We start from the raw sequence: 5,723 nt of genomic DNA on the forward strand, positions 1-5,723 counted from the left end.
GGCGACCCTGTTTATAGAAGAGGAGGATGAGGAGTAAATTGGGAAAGTTGGGAATGGTGTAGAACACCTCCCCCAAATGCCCCTAGCCACCTGTCCCCAAGAGCAGGAACTGCCCCACTAAGATCCCATGGGTGGGGGGGGGGCATCGGCACCCCCACAGGGAAGGGCACCCCAGAGGAAGATGATACCAATAGCGACTGGGAAACTGAAAAGGAGGACGAAGGAGGGGAAGGGCTGAGGCAGAAGAGGAAGGAGCAGCAGTAATTTAATTAATCAGTGAGAGAGTGCAACGGAGAGCAAAAGAAACGCAAGGCTGAGAACCAGCAGGAAACTAAATAGACTAAAAAGATAATGCTACTGAGAGCAATGCCAAATCCATTAGCAGGACAGAATGGGGCGCAGGCAGTGATGCATGTATACACCCCATGGAAGTTGCAGGAAATGATGAAAATTTCTAGTAATGCCCCAGACTGCGTTTGGATTTGTGAATTGTATAAGATCAACATTAACCATGTACGAAACAGTCGCAAGAGATGTGTTCACCCTAACGTCCGCTATCCTGAATCCAACCGAGGGGGTACGATGGAGAACCTTTTGGGAACCATACCAGCCCGACCACCCCTAGACGGATGAGGGGTTTTTCTGGGCTTGGTGAATTTCTGCCGGAGTGGATCCCCAACGTGGCAGTGTACACTAAATTACTGTCACCCTTGCCTCTGCCAAGGCACCGCAGCATTTCACTCTCTCACCCCAACAAGAAGAAGCATGCCGCAATCTAAAACAGTGCTAGTCACTGCACCAGACATTGGATGTTCCTTATAAGATTGCCCATTTTCAGCTTTGGGATCAACCTATTGCAAGCCCCAGCCCTCCCAACACAACTGGCCATTATCAAGTGCAATGCCCATCCGGGTGGCCGCGACTAAAATTGCCAGGGAAATGCCCTTTGCTGACATCACTGCCTGCACCGTAGCTTGCGAATCCTGCACTATGGTCCCCACAGAACCAAAGATTCTAATGGGCAGAACGGCCTTGCCAGACATGGGTGATGTACGGTTAATGCAAGGGGATGCCTCTGCTGGGCAACGTGATCTTGGAAATGAGAGGATTGTGCCATTGACTCCTTGACTGGGCTCTGGCTTACCCCTCTGGGGCAAATTTGTATACCTGATGTTTTTCTGCCCGTTCCTTTCAACTATGTACACTTTCTTACGCATGCTAGTAAGGGGGGTATGGTCAGGATGGCAAAGGAAACCTGGTGGCATCCGAAAATTCACCAGGAGGCGTTAAAACAAGCCTCAGATTTTGAAATTTGCAGATGAAATAATCCCGGAAAGACAAAGGGAATGACACTCATATTGGACTGACCATCAGTCACTGAAAGAAAGTATGCAGGTACAGCAGGTAGTGATGAAAGCCAATGGAATATTGGCCATCATAACAAGAGGAGTTGAGTATAGGAGCAAAGAGGTCCTTCTGCAGTTGGAGAACTGCACCTGGGGTGAGACCGCACCTGGAGTACTGTGTGCAGTTTTGGTCTCCGAATTTGAGTAAGGATATTCTTGCTATTGAGGGCGTGCAGCGTAGGTTTACGAGGTTAATTCCCGGAATGGCGGGATTGTCGTATGTTGAAAGACTGGAGTGACTGGGCTTGTATACGCTGGAATTTAGAAGAAAGAGAGGGGATCTTATTGAAACATAGGATTATTAAGGGATTGAACACGTTAGAGGCAGGAACGGGGTACTGATTTTGAATGATCAGCCATGATCACATTGAATGGCGGTGCTGGCTCGAAGGGCCGAGTGGCCTACTCCTGCACCTATTGTCTATTGACCCTTTGAGTGTATATAAGTAGATCTTATAGAGTTGTCAGGGGCACATTATGATTAAGTGTGTGGAAGTTATTCTGACCCACACGCCCTCAGAGATGAATTAATTATTTATGCACAGCAATTAACCCCTGCTTTACCAGTCCTACATTCCCAGGTACAAGAGGCACGGAAGCAACTACCAGTTACATAAGGGGACGAGTCCATAATACCAGGAGACTACGTGCTGAAATCTCTCCTCGGAGTACATGAGGTTAACGTATAATGAAAATGCACCTGGTGATCATCTGTCTTAAAGCCTTGCTGATTCCAGGTATGATGGAGGAAAGAAGTGCAGGCCGAACCAACCTAACCACAATCACCACCTGTGCCAAGGAGATGTACTCTAATGCGATGATGATAACCCGGAGGGACTTGGAAAATGGAACGTCAGCCGACTGAAGGCCTGTATTGGACTTTTGAGGCATCTTCACTTTTCGTGACTGTTGAAGGACTGTCATCATAAAATGTTACCTTGTTATTGGACTAAATGTAAAATTGATGATGTATGTCCACGTGCGGTAGGTTGGATTCCCACAGAACTATGTCTGGTCTCTCCACTACAGAGATGTAAACGTGATCTCAAGTTTCTCGGAGAAGTCCCAAGAGGTAACTTATTTCTCCGAGCTCACTCAGCTATGTACTCCCCACAGTCAGTTGTTGCTACCCACCCATGACCTCAGTACAGGCATTATTCAGCATGACCAGAATGGGATCCCCTAAAGTACCTTGTATGTGATAATTGGAGGGAGAAAGCAAAAATAAAGGAACCTAAACCTATCCACCTTATTTATGAACCCTTTACTGGGCCTGCTATTTGTCTCCCGTTACCAAAGGATAATTCATAATCACAGGATGTATGTTTGGTCACAGATATCGCCAAACCGTGCAAATTCACACCCAACGATGACCTAAGGTCATATGAGAATTGTTTCCACCAGGAAAAGGAGGGACGCGTATATGTTGATAACCCGAGCAACATAACATGCTTGATGTCATTTTGTGATAAACAGGACCTGTCAGGTCAAAGACGGCCAAGGGAAGTGTAAATGTCACCACTATACCTGTGTTCCTCTTGTTATGGGAATCCAACTAGTCTGTGGAGTCTGCAATCGAATGCATGTGGTGGTGGGAAACTATACGTCCCCTTTTACCTAGATGATGAAAGAAAGAGGTGGCAGGGATGCACAATGGTTCTCTGAGCAGTTTAGGATCGTGATAGAGGGAGGTGAGTTAAACATGTATTCAATATGTCATGGCACCTTGTTTTTAACGGATTCAAACCTTTTCTTTTTCTTTAATGGTACAGCCACTAATGTCCTGAATCCACCATTCCCGAGGTGGCAATAGGAACCCTGATTCCTATGACAATAACCTGTCCCTCCCAGTGGGTCTCTCGTCAAAGGTTGGTGACTAAAACTGTTTCCGAAGAATTTTGTTCAAAGTGGAAAGATCCCACATCTCTGGGAACACATGGGAGCTCTGTGGGATAGGGATGGGCGAGCTTCTTTAGTCTAGGCTTCACTGGAGGTTATTTGGCTGCCAATAATCACAATTACCTCATTTGTGGTCTCACTATCTTGGGTAATGCAACCACGGGGGCCCTCGACATGATTACCCAGGGACTTACTGAACTTAGGCTCTTTACTATGCAGAACAGATATGCCCTAGATTATTTGTTGGCTCGGGAAGGATGTGTCTGTGCTATAGTAAAAGGTAGTTGTATGATGGGAGTTAGGGATCAGACAGAGAATATTACTCATTTTATTACAAAGATAATAGATAACATGAAGGAGTCGAATAGTTGGGGTGATTAGGATTTCGGGGGCTGGTCGGACAAGTTGATTAATATAGCATTGTATATGGGAATTTTTATTGTTTGTATATTTGTGGGATTGGCTATTCTAAAATGTGTATTGAGAAGAATGCAGATGGTGTTAGAGAGTTTTGGTACTTCAAGAATGTTAGTGGTAAGACAAACTGAATTGTATGATGAGGCTGAGGATGTTGATGGTGTGATGGAAGAGTTTGAACGATTAGGAAGGTTATTAGATTAGGAGGTAAGAGTGAAGGGGAAGATGAAGTGGTTTTGAGGATGAGCAACGTAATAGAATAGGTGTAACAGGATATGCGCCCCTTGGAGGGCAATACCAGAAGAATGATGCATGTGTGGAGTTTTGAAACTAAAAGAGTTAAGGCGATGCAGGCAAGAAGCAGTTTATGTAAGAGATATTGTAGCATGGCGTAGTTATTCTGGTGTCAGGGGTCATTGTTTAGAAGTGTTAATGGTGGTCTAGTATTGATGTAGTTTCCTTTCTGTAGAAGAAACAAAGTTTGATTTGATTATATTTAGAAGTTTGATTTGATTATATTTAGAAGTTTGGTTTGATTATATTTAGAAGTTTGGTTGTAGGTAGACAATAGACAATAGACAATAGACAATAAGTGCAGGAGTAGGCCATTCAGCCCTTCGAGCCAGCACTGCCATTCAATGCGATCATGGCTGATCACTCTCAATCAGTACCCCGTTCCTGCCTTCTCCCCATACCCCCTCAATCCGCTATCCTTAAGAGCTCTATCCAGCTCTCTCTTGAAAGCATCCAACGAACTGGCCTCCACTGCCTTCTGAGGCAGAGAATTCCACACCTTCACCACTCTCTGACTGAAAAAGTTCTTCCTCATCTCCGTTCTAAATGGCCTACCCCTTATTCTGAAACTGTGGCCCCTTGTTCTGGACTCCCCCAACATTGGGAACATGTTTCCTGCCTCTAATGTGTCCAATCCCCTAATTATCTTATATGTTTCAATAAGATCCCCCCTCATCCTTCTAAATTCCAGTGTATACAAGCCCAATCGCTCCAGCCTTTCAACATACGACAGTCCCGCCATTCCGGGAATTAATCTAGTGAACCTACGCTGCACGCCCTCCATAGCAAGAATATCCTTCCTCAAATTTGGAGACCAAAACTGCACACAGTACTCCAGGTGCGGTCTCACCAGGGCCCGGTACAACTGTAGAAGGACCTCTTTGCTCCTATACTCAACTCCTCTTGTTATGAAGGCCAACATTCCATTGGCTTTCTTCACTGCCTGCTGTACCTGCATGCTTCCTTTCATTGACTGATGCACTAGGACACCCAGATCTCGTTGAACTCCCCCTCCTCCTAACTTGACACCATTCAGATAATAATCTGCCTTTCTATTCTTACTTCCAAAGTGAATAACCTCACACTTATCTACATTAAACTGCATCTGCCATGTATCCGCCCACTCACACAACCTGTCCAAGTCACCCTGCAACCTTATTGCATCTTCCTCACAATTCACACTACCCCCCAGCTTAGTATCATCTGCAAATTTGCTAATGGTACTTTTAATCCCTTCGTCTAAGTCATTAATGTATATCGTAAATAGCTGGGGTCCCAGCACCGAACCTTGCGGTACCCCACTGGTCACTGCCTGCCATTCCGAAAGGGACCCATTTATCCCCACTCTTTGCTTTAGGTAGTTTGTTTTCTATCCACCTGAGGGAATATGAAGGCGTTGTTTTACTCTTGAAGTGTTTTAGGTGATTTATTGTTTTAAGCTTTGGTAGTTATCATAGAATGATAAAAGGAGGAAATGAAAATCTATGCTATTAGCTGATATAGTCAATTAGAGACATTATATTTTGTTGTAGTAGAGATGGTTTCTTTTGTTGTTTTAGCTAATATAAAATGAATGCTTATTTTAGTGGAAAGCAATAAGATGGATGCTTGTGGCAGAAATGTTATCCTTGGGAACAGAATGTGTTTGTCCCTTTACGAATGATAAGGAGTGTACAGAAGAGATGGGCTATTGTCCTCTCCTTCAAC

At 44.7% G+C, this 5,723-nt stretch overlaps 1 long non-coding RNA gene across 2 annotated transcripts in view; it reads left to right on the forward strand.

Moving 5' to 3' along the window:
* The window catches only part of LOC144609491 (uncharacterized), a 44,862-nt gene extending 40,062 nt beyond the window's left edge, over positions 1-4,800 (forward strand). For both annotated transcript variants that reach the window (XR_013549332.1, XR_013549333.1), the window contains exon 3: positions 1,974-4,800. This is a non-coding gene — a long non-coding RNA (uncharacterized LOC144609491). The remainder of the gene's footprint in view (positions 1-1,973) is intronic.
* Positions 4,801-5,723: the final 923 nt, after the last annotated feature.

This window comes from Rhinoraja longicauda, chromosome 34 (genome assembly GCF_053455715.1).
Source record: "Rhinoraja longicauda isolate Sanriku21f chromosome 34, sRhiLon1.1, whole genome shotgun sequence".
NCBI lineage: Eukaryota > Metazoa > Chordata > Chondrichthyes > Rajiformes > Arhynchobatidae > Rhinoraja > Rhinoraja longicauda.